Source organism: Felis catus, chromosome C2, assembly GCF_018350175.1.
Source record: "Felis catus isolate Fca126 chromosome C2, F.catus_Fca126_mat1.0, whole genome shotgun sequence".
NCBI lineage: Eukaryota > Metazoa > Chordata > Mammalia > Carnivora > Felidae > Felis > Felis catus.
In genome coordinates this window covers 83,586,579-83,602,634 of record NC_058376.1, presented here as the reverse complement: position 1 = coordinate 83,602,634, position 16,056 = coordinate 83,586,579, and the positions used below count along the sequence as shown (strand labels likewise).

Sequence of the window (16,056 nt, the reverse complement as noted above, 5' to 3'; positions counted from 1 at the left end):
GAGCCCGGCCTCACCCCTGGCCTCCCAGTGGGTGGCTCTGGGGTCCCTGGCCACTACCCTTCACCCACCACAGCCCTGCCGGCCCGGCTTTGTCTGGGACACTGAGGCCACAGCCCCTGGAGACTCAACCCTTCTGTTCCCATGGTAGGTGGTCAAGGGCAAGTCTTCTCCATTCCTCCCTTACAGCCTTTCAGCAAGACTGCCATTCCTTGTCCTCACTGCCTGCTCTGGGCATCAGGGGATCGTGTTGAATGACCACCCTAAAGAGGAGCCTCTGGGCGTTACTGCAGATGTCCCTGAGTCACATCCGGAGGAAGGCAGTGGAAGCCAGTTTCCCTGAGCCAGTTTCTCCGCTGCCCTCCACATTTCACTCCATATATTGTAATCTCTTGCTGTAAGTTCCCTAAATCTTCATAGCTTAAAACAACAAACATTTATTATCTTATGGTTTCTGCGAGTGGCTCAGCTAAGTGGTTCTAGGTGGGTCTTTCCTGAGAGTCCAGTAAAGCCAATATCTGGGGCTGTGGTCATCTGAAGACTTGAGGGCTGGAGGATCCACTTCCTGGGCAGATCAGTTCAGCATGGCTACAGACAGGACGCCTCATCCAACTCTTGATTTTGACTCAGGTCACGCTCTCACAGTTGGTGAGATCAAGCCTCACGTCACTCTGACAGCACAGAGCCTGCCACATTCTCTCTCTCTCTCTCTCTCTGCCCCTCCCCAGCTCATGCTCTCACTCTCAAAATAAATAAACTTTAAAAAAAAAAAAGGAATGAAGGAGGAGCCAAGAAGACAGAACAGCATAGAAGTTTTTTGTGTGTCTCACGTCCATGAAATACAGCCAGACCAACACTAAGCCATCCTGCACACCTAGAAAACTGATCTGAGGATTAACACAACAATCTGCATACCCTGAACCACAGAATTCAGCAGGAACATGGCACGGAGAGGTGAATTTGAGGAGAAAGAAGCCGCGGAGGGCAGGGAGGTGCTTTGCGTGCGGAGAGAGGACAGAGACAGTGAGGAGAATATGGGAAAAGCACCCCTCCCCAAAAGCAGCTGGAGAGAAAGTGGAAGCAGCCTCAGGGACTGAACTAAAAAGGGAGAAAGGAGAAAGGAGAAGGTTTAAATTCCATTAAGACCGTAAACAAGGGGAGCGCAAAGGCTGCAACTCTGCAGCCCCATACCTGGCGGTGCTCTGGTGGGAAGGGCGAATCCCCAGGAGCAGAGTGGGGTCTGGGGTTCTTCAGGCCACACGGGGAGAGATGGTTCCCCTGCTGGGAGGACACCTGGTGGAGGCCGTGTGGGTCCCCCAAGGGCAAGGCCCCAGTTGACCCAGGAGACAACCACATTCACCGGTGCTGGAACAAGGTCATTAAGGGTGAAGCCTGGTGCCAGATGTGTGTTGTGATTTTCCATAATCCCTGAAACGCTGCTGCTATACCATCTCGTGAATTTTTTCTTGGGGGAGCTGGCACCCAGCCACAGTCTGTGGGCATCGGCAGCAGCACAAACCCACAAATGTTCCTGGGTGCGGCCGGCACCTGGCCATTGCTCGGTGAGATTCTCCTGCAGAGGGGCAGAACGGGTCAAAGCCGCAGTCCCTCAGAAGTAAAGGGTTGGGAAAAACAGCCGCATCTGAGACAAAACTCAGGAGGGAGGAGCTCCCTGGGGCTCGGTCACGGACTGTGTAAAAGCGGGGAGTAGACAGAAGCTGGAGACAAAGAACAGGTGTGCGACTGCTGATCCAGGATAAGAGTTTCCATACTAGAGACCGGTAGCTGAGCGACTGGTAGAGTTTCCATACTAGAGACCGGTAGCATTTTCACCGCTCCCACGCATGAGCAAACGCACCTACAAGCACCACAAGAATCTATCCCAGTAAGCTAAGCAGAGCCATCTAGTGGAGAACGGAGCAGTTACACTAAGCCCTGCCCAACTGGGCCAACCTCGCTCTTCAGGAACACAAATATCTCAACCTGATTAGTTTATGGACTATAAAGCACTTCATAGTTTGACTTCTAGGGGAAAACGAAGTAATTTCAGTCGTATTTCAGTCCGTTCGCTGGTCCATCTATTAAATTTTCTTTTTTTTTCTTTTTCCTTTTTTCGTTTATTTTCTTTTTCTTGAATACAGAAAGAGAAAAAATTCATTTTTATTTTCAGTTTTTATTAAAAATATTTTCTTTAATTTTTTCTGCTATATTTTTTACTTTCCTGCAAATTTTTTCAAATTCTATTTTATTTCCATCACTTCATTTTAGTCTACTTCAGTGTATTCATTTTTTTCAAATTTTCAAACGATTTCCTTTTTTTTTCTTTCCCCTTTTTTCTCTAATCTATCAGGCCCCTTTCAACACCCAGACCAAAACACACCTAGGATTTAGCATCATTTATTCAAATGTGTGTGTGTGTGTATTTGTTTTTAATTTTTAATTTTTAATATAATTTTAATTTTTTTCCTCATTAATTACTTTTCTCCCTTCAAAATGATGAAACAAAGGGATTCACCCCAAAAGAAAGAGCAGGAAGAAATGACAACCAAGGACTTAATCAACACAGACACAAGCAAGATGTCTGAACCAGAATTTATAATCATGATAGTAAGAATACTAGCTGGAGTCAAAAATAGATTAGAATCCCTTTCTGTGGAGATAAAAGAAGTAAAATCTAGTCAAGATGAAATAAAAAATGCTATAACTGAGCTGCAATCTCGAATGGAGGCCACAGTGGCAAGGATGGATGAAAAAGAACGGAGAATCAGCGATATAGAGGATAAACTTATGGGGAATAATGAAGCAGAAAAAAAGAGGGAGATTAAGGCAAAAGAGCACAATTTAAGAATTAGAGAAATTAGTGTCTCATTAAAAAGGAATAACATCAGAATCATAGGGGTCCCAGAAGAGGAAGAGAGAGAAATAGGGGTAGAAGGGTTATGTGAGCAAATCATAGCAGAAAACTTTCCTAACCTGGGGAAAGACACAGACATCAAAATTCAAGAAGCACAGAGGACTCCCATTAGATTCAACAAAAACCGCTCATCAACAAGGCATATCATAGTGAAATTCACAAAATACTCAGGCAAGGAAAGAATCATGAAAGCAGGAAGGGAAAAAAGTCCTTAACCTACAAAGGAAGACAGATCAGATTTGCAGCGGACCTATCCACAGAAACTTGGCAGGCCAGAAAGGAGAGGTGGGATATATTCAGTGTGCTGAATCAGAAAAATATGCAGCCAAGAATTCTTTATCCAGCAAGGCTGTCATTCAAAATAGGAGAGATAAAAATTTCCCAAGCAAAAATTAAAGGAGTTTGTGACCACTAAACCAGCCCTGCAAGAAATTTTAAGGGGGACTCTCTGAAGGGAGAAAAGGTGAAAAAAACAACATAAGTAAAGAACAAAAGTAACAAAGACTAGAAAGGACCAGAGAACACCACCAGAAACTCCAAATCTACAAGCAACATAATGGCAATAAATTCATCACTTTGATTACTCCTCTAAACGTCAATGGACTAAATTCTCCAATCAAAAGACATAGGGTAACAGAATGGATAAGAAAACAAGATCCATCTATACGCTGTTTACAAGAGACCCACTTTAGACCTAAAGACACCTTCAGATTAAAAGTAAGAGGATGGAAAACCATCTATCATGCTAATGGTCAACAAAAGAAAGCCAGAGTAGCCATACTCTTGTCAGACAATCTAGACTTTAAAATAAAGTACTTTCTGTAACAAGAGATACAGAAGGGCATTATATCATAATCAAGGGGTCTATCCACCAAGAAGACCTAATAATTGTAAACATTTATGTGCCAAATATGAAAGCACCCAAATATATAAATCAATTAATCACAAACATAAAGAAACTCATTGATATGAATACCATAAGAGTAGGGGACTTCAACACCCCACTCACAACAATGGACACATCATCTAAACAACAACTCAACAAGGAAACAATGGCTTTGAATGACACACTGGACCAGATGGACTTAACAGATATATTCAGAACATTTCATTCCGAAGCAGCAGAATATACATTCTTCTCCAGTGCACATGGAATGTTCTCCAGAATAGACTATATACTGGGACACAAATCAGCCCTAAGTAAGTACAAAAAGATCGAGATCATACCGTTCATACTTTCAGACCACAACACTATAAAACTCGAAATCAACCACAAGAAAAAATTTGGAAAGGTAACAAATACTTGGAGACTGAAGAACATCCTACTAAAGAATGAATGGGCTAACCAAGAAGTTAAAGAGGAAATTAAAAAGTATATGGAAGTCAAAGAAAATGATAACACCACAACCCAAAACCTCTGGAATGCAGCCAAGGCGGTCATAAGAGGAAAGTATATAGCAATCCAGGCCTTCCTAAAGAAGGAAGAAAGATCTCAGATACACAACCTTATGCCTTAAGGAGCTGGAAAAAGAACAGCAAATAAAACCCAAAACCAGCAGAAGACAGGAAATAATAAAGATTAGAGCAGAAATTAATGCTATCTAAACCAAAAAACAGTAGAACAGATCAATGAAACCAGAAGCTGGTTCTTTGAAAGAATTAACAAAATTGATAAACCACTAGCTAGTTTGATCAAAAAGAAAATGGATCCACATAATAAAATCAAGAATGAAAGAGGAGAGATCACAACCAACACAGAAGAAATAAAAACAATAATAGGAGAATATTGTGAGCAATTATATGCCAATAAAATGGACAATCTTGAAGAAATGGACAAATTCCTAGAAACATATACACTACCAAAACTGAAACAGAAAGAAATAGAAAAGTTGAACAGGCCCATAACCAGTAAGGAAATCGAATTAGTAATCAAAAATCTCCCAAAAAAACAAGAGTCCAGGGCCAGATGGCTTTTCAGGGGATTTCGACCAAACATTTAAGGAAGAGTTAACACCTATTCTCTTGAAACTGTTCCAAAAAATAGAAATGGAAGGAAAACTTCCAAACTCTTTCTATGACACCAGCATTACCTTGATTCCAAAACCAGACAGAGACCCCACTAAAAAGGAGAACTATAGACCAATTTCCCTGGTGAACATGAATGCAAAAATCCTCAACAAGATATTAGCCAACTGGCTCCAACAATACATTAAAAAAATTATTCTCCACAACCAAGTGGGATTTACACCTGGGATGCAGGACTGGTTCAATATCCACAAAACAATTTAACATGATTCATCACATCAATAAAAGAAAGGACAAGAACCATATCATCCTTTCAATAGATGCAGAGAAAGCATTTGACAAAATACAGCATCCTTTCTTGATAAAAACCCTCAAGATAGTAGGGATAGAAGGATCATACCTCGAGATCATAAAAGCCATATATGAAAGACCCAACACTAATATCATCCTCAATGGGGAAAAACTGAGAGCTTTCCCCCTAACGTCAGGAACAAGACAAGGATGTCCACTCTTGGCACTGTTATTCAACATAGTATTGGAAGTCTTAGCCTCTGCAATCAGACAACACAAAGAAATAAAAGGCATCCAAATCGTCCAGGAGGAGGTCAAACTTTCACTCTTCGCAGACGACATGATATTCTATATGGAAAACCCAAAAGATTCCACCAAAAAAGTGCTAGAACTGATTCATGAATTCTGCAAACTGACAGGATATAAAATCAATGCACAGAAATCGGTTGCATTCCTATACACCAAGAATGAAGCAACAGAAAGAGAAATCAAGGAATTGATCCCATTTACAATTGTACCAAAAACCATAAAATACATAGGAATAAATCTAACCAAAGAGGTGAAAAATCTGTGCACTGAAAACTACAGAAAGCTTATGAAAGAAATTGAAGAAGACACAAAAAAATGGAAAAAGATTCCATGTTCCTGGATAGGAAGAACAAATATTGTTAAAATGTCAACACTACCCAAAGCAATCTACATATTCAATGCAATCCCTATCAAAATAACACCAGCATTCTTCACAGAGCTAGAACAAACAATCCTAAAATTTGTATGGAACCAGAAAAGACCCCAAATAGCCAAAGCAATCTTGAAAAAAAAACAAAAACAAAAACAAAAGCAGGAGGCATCACAATCCCAGACTTCAAGCTATACTACAAAGCTGTAATCATCAAGACAGTATGGTACTGGCACAAAAACAGACACTCAGATCAATGGAACAGAATAGAGAACCCAGAAATGGACCCACAAACGTCTGGCCAACTAATCTTTGACAAAGCAGGAAAGAATATCCATTTCTCTTCAGCAAGTGGTGCTAGAAAACTGGACAACGACATGCAGAAGAATGAAACTGGACCACTTCCTTACACCATACACAAAAATAAACCCAAAATGGATGAAAGACCTCAATGTAAGACAGGAAGCCATCAAAATCCTCGAGGAGAAAGCAGGCAAAAACCTCTTTGACCTTGGCCATGGCAACTTCTTACTCAACACGTCTCCGGAGGCAAGGGAAACAAAAGCAAAAATGAACTACTGGGACCTCATCAAAATAAAAAGCTTCTGCACAGTGAAGGAAAACAATAAGCAAAACTAAAAGGCAACAGACAGAATGGGAAAAGATATTTGCAAACGACATATCAGATAAAGGGTTAGTATCCAAAATCTTATAAAGAACACATCCAACTCAACACCCCAAAAAACAAGTAATCCAGTGAAAAAATGGCACCAGACATGAATAGACACTTCTCCAAAGAAGACAACCAGATGGCCAACCGACACATGAAAAAATGCTCAACATTGCTCATCATCAGGGAAATACAAGTCAAAACCACCATGAGATACCACCTGACACCTGTCAGAATGGCTAACATTAACAACTCAGGCAACAACAGATGTTAGTGAGGATGCAGAGAGAAAGGATCTCTTTTGCATTGCTGGTGGGAATGCAAGCTGGTGCAGCCACTCTGGAAAACACTGTGGAGGTTCCTCAAAAAATTAAAACTAGAACTGCCCTATGACCCAGCAATTGCACTACTAGGTATTTATCCAAGGGATACAGGTATGCTGTTTTGAAGGGACACATGCACCCCAATGTTTATAGCAGCACTATCAACAATAGCCAAAGTATGGAAAGAGCCCAAATGCCCACCAATGGATGAATGGATAAAGAAGATGTGGTATATATATAAAATGGAGTATGACTCGGCAATCAAAAAGAATTAAATCTTGCCATTTGCAACTACGTGGATGGAACTAGAGGGTTTTATGCTAAGTGAAATTAGTCAGTCAGAGAAAGGCAAATATCATATGACTTCACTCATATGAGGACTTTAAGACACAGAACAGATGAACATAAGGGAAGGGAAACAAAAATAATATAAAAACATGGAGGGGGACAAAAACATAAGAGACTCTTAAATATGGAGAATAAACAGAGGGTTGTTGGAGGGGTTGTGGGAGGGGGGATGGGCTAAATGGGTATGGGGCATTAAGGAATCTACTGAAATCACTGTTGCATTATATGCTAACTATTTTGGATGTAAATTTTAAAATTAAAATTAAAAAAAAGGAATGAAACATGATATATGTTAACTACATACATGAACCTTGAAAACATTATGCTAAATCTAAAAAGCCAGCCAGAACATATTATATCATTCCATATGTATGGAATGTCAAGAAAAGGTAAACATATGGAGGCAAAAGTAGAATAGTGGTTGCTTAGGGCTGGGGTAGAACAGGGACTGACTGCAAAGAGGCATGAAGTTTCTTTTAGGATGATGAAAATATTCTACAATCAGATTTTGGTGATGTTTGCACAGCTCTGTAGATGGACTAAAACCCACTGAATTGTACACTTACATCTGGTGAATTTTGTCCCATGTAATATCTCAACAAAGCTTTTTTTTTTTTATACAAGTTGTATGACTCCATTTATATAAAGTTCTAGAAAATGCAAACTGATCTTCACTGACAGAAAGCAGATCACTGGCTGCCTGTACAGGTTGATGGAGAGATGGGGATGGGTGAGAGGGAGGGAGTCCCAAGGGGCAGGAGAACCTTTGAAGGTGGATGGTTTTATTACCTTGTTTGTAATGATGGTTTCATGAAAGTATACACATGTCAAAACATCAAATAGTACACTTTTTAAAAGATTTTTTAAAAATCATCTCTACATTCAATGTAGAGCTCGAACCCACAACCGTGAGTTCACGAGTTGCACACTCCACCGACTGAGCCAGCCAGGTGCCCCCAAATAGTACACTTTAAAGATGTACAGTTTGTTGTATGCCAATTATATCTCAACTAGGCTTTTCTAAGAAATGACTTCAAGATAATAATGCTATGATTTGGCACGGAAACAAAAAGTTACCGTGTCCAGAAAAGCAAGGAAATAGAGCATTGGGACATACGTTTTATATTAGGGAAATCAATATTCATTAGAGGGAGATTGACCCCACTCCCACATTTTTCTTGCAGAGCAACAAGCAACTGCTGTAAAACACCTAAGGAAATGATGCTGTTATGCTTTAGTACTGAGAATATGTGCTAAAGATTGCCAATTTTAGGTTAAGGAATACAAGTGAAGGGCAGGGTAAACAGCCATTTCTCTGAAGACACAGAAAAGAAATTTCAAAGCAAAGAAAAGCTGGTGTGAGCAATCAGTGTGAAATTCTATCATTGAAGCATTGTAACATATTTCCTTTGTTAGAGTAGTCTAAAATAAAGAGGCATCTTACAATCAATATTGTGTTAGATTCATTGACTTCAGGAGAGAACAGGCCATGGTCGCTCTGGGAGCTCATTCTGAGGCAGGACGCCTGGCAGAGAACTAGAAGGAGAGGACAGAGACTTGGGGCTTGGCAGTTCCCATCTGACCTTTCCTTTTGAGACAATAAACCCTGGGAGTCTTTGGCCGTGCCTCATCACTACGGTGTAACTAAGGAATTCATTATCATATTTCGCCCCCAAGTGGACACCTTTTAAAAGTGCAGTCCTTCCTCCGCAGGGAGGTCCATCAGGGCTGGAAGTCAACTTAAAAGTCATCTCCAATCCCTTGTTATTTTGTTAGAGGTCTCTGGCTTTGCACAGACCACATAGTGTGTTAGCCATAAGGATTTCTATATTTTTCAGGGTGACTCTGGAATTGTGACATACATGATCTAAATCCTCAAATCAAACAATCATGGAGTTACATGGGTCCCATGTCATCACTGCATTCAATATGGCCCCTCCTCACAAGCAGCAGTGGGCATAGCAGAAGCATCACCAGCTTCGGAAACTCACAGACCTGTGTCCAGCCCTGACCCTGAGAAGTTACTCAACATCTCTGAGCCTGTTTTCACATCCATAAAGCACCAATTTACTTCACAGAGTCGGTGCAAGGGTTAAACAAGATAGTATATGTCAGAAACTACAAATTCAAATGCCTCTGGGGCCAAGCGGGTCAGTGGAGTCTGGTAAACTAGAAAACACAGCCCCTTTCTAAAGAGAACATCCCCTGTTCTGTTCCAGACACTTGTTAAGTAGAAATATGGCCCCAGTATTGCCAATTTTTAAAAAATGTTTATTTATTTTTGAGAGAGAGAGCAGGCGAAGAAGGGGCAAAGAGAGAGGGGGACAGGGGATTCAAAGTGGGTTCCACGCTGACAGCAGAGGGCCTGATGCCAGGCTTGAATTCATGAACCACAAGATCATGACCTGAGCCGAAGTTGGATGCTTAACCAACTGAGCTGCCCAGGTGCCCCCCAGTGTTGCCAATTTTTAGAAATATTGCACAGTCCAAACAAAAGATATCAGTGGTTTTAATAAAAACTTCTAATGTGTGTACAGTGTCTGGGAGGTGATCCATTATGGTGGTGGTAACGGCTGTGGTGACAACTCCTCAGGACCCGACCCCGTACGTTATTTCTGCCAGGCGACAGGTTCTATGTAAGATGCTGTAGTTACAAAGGCCAGCAAAACCCAGCCTCTATGATATCTCCCCTTGGGAGTCAGGGAGGCTGGTGACAACACTGGAACAGTCTAATGCACCTCATCTCCAGCTTTGGTTCCTACTGAAGATTCCAGCCACCGTCTGGGAAGACACAATCTCTAAAGTCATCTGGAAAGAATGCTTTTAGCATCTAACTTCTAAAATGTGAATTGCCACACATTTTACAGAGATTTTTAAATAGATTGTTGGTTTGCACTTAACCACTAAGGATTTTTATTTGTTTTTAAACGTGCTGAATCACAGTCCACATTAGTTTGGGCTACTGATGAGAGGTTTTCAAATATCATCTAGGCTTTCTGGGGGCCACTGACTTTAAAAGTTCTTATTTCCATCCCCCTTGACCCGCCCCACCAATATCATCACCAGTGGTCTTCTTCTTACCAGGATGTCCATGCATGAGTGCTGCCATTTTTATTTATGCAGGGAATGGTAAAGATCTTAGTTATTTGAGTGGCTTTCCCCAAGCCCCACCCCCCAGGCTCCGGTAACTAGGCATTTGCGAGAGTCAGCCCAGCCCACCTTGATGTGAGTGCACAGGGCAGGATCAGAAAGACCAAGGATTTGGAGAAAGAGCATAATGTTTGCTGGATTCACAAAAACCGTGCGTTCAGCAGATCCTAGCTGCTAACTGCCACCGTAAATGAAGCACAGTTGAATGTGTAAGCCACAAGCTTGAGTATGTAACATTGGTGAATCTTTAGTATTTCTAAACTTGTGTTGTGACCAATCATCTTACCTGATCATATACAAAGTGCTTACAGTGGCCTTGAGACTCCTTATCATCGCTCAGAATTCACTCCAACCACACAGACCTTTTTACTGTTTCTCGAAGACACTGAGCCTCCTGCCTCGGGGCCTTTGCACTGGCTGTTCCTTCTATTTGTTTTTTTGTTTGCTTTTTGGGTTGTTTTTTTTTTCTGTTCCTTCCATTTGGAACATGCTTCCTCCAGATATTCACAGCCATCGCAGTTTCTCTTCACCCAAATTTCTACATAACTGTCTCTATCAGAAAGCACATCTGCTAACCCTGTTTAAAGTAGCAGGTGTACCCTTTACCCTGCTTTTCCAGCATTTATCACTACTTGGTGTACTTATATACTTGTTTTGTTGTGACCTTTCTTCACTAGAATGGTAGCTTTTGAGAGCAGAAGCTTTGTTTTATTTGTGGATGTAGAGCCCTAGTGCCTAGAATTGTGTCTGGCATATAGTAGGTGCTCAATAAACATTTGCGGCATTGTTTCACAAAGACCAACCCCATTACTTCCTCCAACCAATGTCTATTTATGATTCAGCCAGAACAAAGCCTAATGTATTGTTTTCCTCCAGGTATCTAGGTTGAAGTTTTCTGGGAATGCAACATTCTACCAGGATGCACTTTGATCATGAAAAAATCCCATCATTCCCTCCTAGACTGGTTTTGTCACTATCCCAGTCTCATCTACTATTTCTGGCTGTGTGCCATGTTTCTGGGAAATTACACAATAGATGCTACCATTACTATACTTTTGTTATAAAAGAATAGACTATTACCTACAAAAGTCAGTCTCATGGGTTTCTTCATGCACTCAAGATTTTTCCCTCTGGTATCTGTTGTAAGTGCTAAACCAAGGGTTTGTCAACGTCCTCTTCCCTCACCCCTGCCCTGTCTTTGTCTAAGTTTGTGCCTAGACACCTTGTATTTTTCAGATGTGTCTTGTTGTGACTTGTGACCGATGGGTAGGTGATGAAATTACCTTAATAAGTTGTGAACAGCATTTTAAGAGAAAATAGAATAGGAGCGCCTGGGTGGCTCAGTCAGTTAAGCATCTGACTCTTGATTTCAGCTCAGGTCATGATCTCACAGTTTGTGAATTCAAGCCCCATATTGGGCTTTGCACTGACAGCACAGAGCCTGTTTGGGATTCTCTCTCTCCCTCTCTGTCTGCCCTTCCCCTGCTCTGTCTCTCTCTCAAAATAGATAAATAAAACTTAAAAAAAAAGGAATATATGGGCACCTCAGTGGCTCAGTAGGTTGAGCATCTGACCCTTGATCTCACAGTTCATGGGACTGAGCCCCACATCAGGCTCTGCACTAACAGTGTGGAGCCTGCTTGAGTTCCTCTCTCTCTCTCTCTCTCTCTCTCTCTCTCTCTCTCTATCTCAAAATAAATAAATAAAACTTAAAAAACAGAACAGAAAATATTGAAAGTGTTTCCATTTTGAAACTGTGGGACATAGTCCAAAATGTTTTAGAACACCACTCTGGCCTATGTACATTGAAAGAAGTTTTAGTATTATTTTTCTCTTTAGTTGTCTTTAGAATATTCTAGAAGGAGGGGTTTTGGCACTCCTGGTCTCACAGTGGGCTTGTGTTAAGTTGTAGAAAACGGGCAGTTCACTCTTAAAATATCCCCACCAGCAGTACAAGTGGTGAGCACACCTATTCCTTTAATTGTATCTCTTTCATGAAGCAAATATACCTGGGTCACTGAAAATGGCAAAAATTCTTTACGTGAACACTCCATTCAAACTCTTGCATTAACAGACTTGATCAACCCTAGCATGGCTGCCTAAGAACACATCCCCGGGGTGAACCAGCCCTCCTTTTGTGTATCTGTCTGGAAAAGGTCAAGACTGTCAAAAGAATTTGCCATCTGTTCTAACCAATACCTGATGATAGGCCCCGAACCTCCCTTTCTTAGGGCATTTACTAAAAAGGGCTTAGGATTGTAAACCCTTCCTCTGTTCCTTTGAGAGATATAAGTATGTATCTCTTATGGCCCATGATGTCTTTCTCAAGGACCTGAAAGTCATCCTTTGAATGTAACAATCTGGAAGTACAGGGCCCCTGGCTGCCAGTCTCTGTGGGAGGATACAACCCTAAGTTCAACACTGCCAGCCAGCAGACGGCTGGAATAATCACATTTACTGACCAACGTTTTGTAATTTTTCACATCCCGGCCTTTACTTCGGTGCCCACCAGCTCCCCATCCCCTCCCCTTCTCAATTTTCCCTTTAAAGCACCTAGTCAGCTGTGCACAAATCAGAATGGGGCTCAGCTCTTTTCTCTACTGTCAGTAGTTACTGTATAAAATCTGTTTTTTCCATTTTAACTATGTCCAGCTTTATTGTTGACAGCATGTACACACACACGCGAACACACACACACACACACACACACACACACCTCCTATGGATAACACTGCTTTTCAAGGACAGCTGAATCTTATCCTCATTGTCCAGAGCGTTGCTCCTTGTTGTGCTTATTTCCCTATATCATCTCTCAGTCATCAGTAAAGTCTTACTCAGCTGTTCCAGCCTGGTCTGCAATGTCCTTTGGGAAATTCAGAGCCATGTATAGGACTCTTTCCTTATAGGGACACCAGTTGGGACTATGAGATCCAACTCTCTGTCTCCGCGGGGAGTTTCTCCCTCCACTGCCAAACTTGGAGGATCCGGGTTAGTTTTACTAAGGGAAAAGGAAAGTTTCCTTACCCACAAACCGTCTCAAAGAATATGTAGCCAGGAAGTCTCATATCTTCTTTTGCTCTTTGTCCAAACTTCAGAAATCAGGAGACCCTTAGAGATGCTTTGGTGCTGGGATAGCTAGAGGACAACACAAGAAGGGTAATGAGGGTTCTATGCTTGGAGACCCCAAGGGAGACAGCACGTTGGGGACCCAGATGGATGACTGGATGGGGCAGGCATGAGTGTCCAGGTAGCCTGCCATGCAGGAACCAAAACAAAGAAGCCATCTAAGCATGCAAGAAGAAAAGGGAAATCCCTAGGTGTTCAAAACAAACATGGAAGTGAAAACCAGAGTGACTGGTAATCAGGCAGGCTGATAGTGGGCAGCTTGGGAGTGGGTGGGACCTAACCCAAATCAGTTCCCAGCACCAAGGGGACAGAGAATGAGACATGAGCCCATAGAAGGCAGGGGAGAAGAGATTCTATATGAAGGCCACATCTCCAGTGAAAAGGAGGCTGGTCCAGAGGATGCCACACACCAGCAGGGAACACCAAGAGCAGGAAAGGAGCCAAGGAGAGTTGGGCAGATGCCAGGCCCTGGCCAGGATGCCCAGGCATCAGATTGCCACTTACTTAGACGCAGCAGGGGAACTGGAGGGATCAGCAGTGAATGTAAGGTCAAAACTCCATTTTGACCCACAGCTGGTGCACTGGTTGTTAGATCTATTGCCCAGGATTAACTCTAGAACACTCCCCACCGGTGAGATGGGGCTATGCTTCCCAAGGTTTTCCACCCAGAGTCCCTGGAGCAGATGAGCCAGAACCTCTATTTCTTGGGAGGCCCAGGAAGAACGGTCTAAAGCTATTCATGTGACCCCACATTTCTTTAAAACTTCAGATTCTTCATTTCAGTGGCATAGGATCTTTGTGTTGTAATCCAAAACAAACTAAATTGATGACAAATTCTCCAGTGGCCGAAAAGTACAGCTCACTGTCTCTTATGCCAAGTTCCCTGTGCCCTGATTTGAGACACACAGGTTGGTTAAGGCTTCAGAAACAACACAGTGACACTGGTGAAGACAGGGTTAAGAGTCATAAATCAGAAGCCTAGAAGGTGGCTTTTGTAAGAAGGGATAAGGCAGGCAAAATAAGAGTCATGGTTTGCAAGTGCGTTGGTAAAAAGCATGCTCAGAGGCAACGAGACTTTAAGGAGGTAAAAGCTATCTAATTTTTGCCATTCCATAGACCACCTCTGATCAATTCTATCCTATGATTTTATTGAAACCCTCTTGAACCAACTGAAATGTTTTAAATTTCCACCTCATAAATTAATTTCTATTCAGATACCACTAACTCATATCAGCCAAAACAAGCAAAAAAAAAATTCACCTAGTGATTGTATATAACATAATCTTATCCATTCCACACACGTTATTGAATAAATACACATTTTATTTGTATACTTACATATAAACAATATCCTTAGCTTGATCATTTAAAAAAATACAGATTCATATAACCAAAATGCTTGAAGGACTTAGCCAACTAAGTGTTGACTATTTTTACCTATAAATATGAATATTCAGCCTGCCAAAACTGGTTTTGCAATAGCCATACTTGAGATATTTGTGGATTTCCATGAAGATTGACTCTTCAGATTATGAGATCCAATACAACACTCAAATCAAATATTAAAGGAAAAAATGAACTTTCAATCCCAAGTTAGGACCTTATATAGGAAATTCCAGCAGTATTTGCCCACTCTGAAAATTCTAATGAGTACTTTTCTTTTTCAAAATCAAGTAGGATATATAAATAACAACAGTACCTCAAGTGCTTTTATAAATAGCAAAGCTATACTTTCACAGCTATAAGCAAATGATATTTGTATTTCCCTGAGAAATGGTTTGAGTTCAAGGACAAAATGTGAGTGTGTGAGTGTGTGTGTGTTTCCTGAAGTCATTGATTGCAAGATGTGGGGAAGGCTAAGAAGAGAACATGTATCTGTTGATGTTCAGGTGAGATCAGCTCCCTGCCCATTTCAGATCAGCTGTGGGAACTAGGGTCCCTTAACCTCTCCTACAGTTTCCATCCCATCAGAGCCTCTGGGCCTCATTCTCTTTAAGTGCAGTAAAATAGAAGACCCTGCCACGAAGCTCAGAGGCACCCCCGCCCCCAACAAGTGGGTCTGGCTGCCAGTCCTGCTCTCATTTGTGCCTTTCTTCTCCTGGAAGCCACTCCCTGAAACCTCTGTTCCTTACTCTTCCCTTACCCTTCTCTAGAATGCAGTCATGCTCACAAACTCTAGGGACCATGATATCATTTTCTAGACCTGTATCCTTAAACCTGACCTTGTCTTCCTCCTCCTACCTCATCCTTTTCCTCCCAGACAAGGATGCTCTGTCCATTCACATGACCTGCTTCAAGATCCACTGTGTTATGCCAGGATGTTCCACACACCCTTCCTCAGTCCTAGGGCCCTTTGCCTCTTACTCATCTGGTGCCAATTTGCCTCATCCCCCGATGGTGGTATGGGTCCGACAATCACACAAACTAGATTTTTCGATTGATTGTTTATCTGTAAATGGAAATTAGATTTTAAGAGCTTCCATCCTTGGCTAGTGCCTAGAAGCTTAAATCCTGACACGCTTATAAAGTTTCC

The 16,056-nt window shown here is 41.7% G+C and overlaps 1 protein-coding gene across 3 annotated transcripts in view; it reads right to left on the bottom strand.

Annotated features, from left to right (window-relative positions):
* KLHL6 (kelch like family member 6) overlaps positions 1–16,056 on the bottom strand; it is a 217,883-nt gene that overhangs the window by 91,148 nt on the left and 110,679 nt on the right. For 2 of the 3 annotated variants that reach the window (XR_006585214.1, XR_006585215.1), the window contains exon 8: positions 13,422–13,532. The gene's annotated coding sequence lies outside the window, so the exon portion shown is untranslated. Of the gene's footprint in view, positions 1–12,067; positions 13,533–16,056 lie in introns of those variants that run through there. The other variant, XR_002745338.2, reaches the window with a different exon arrangement.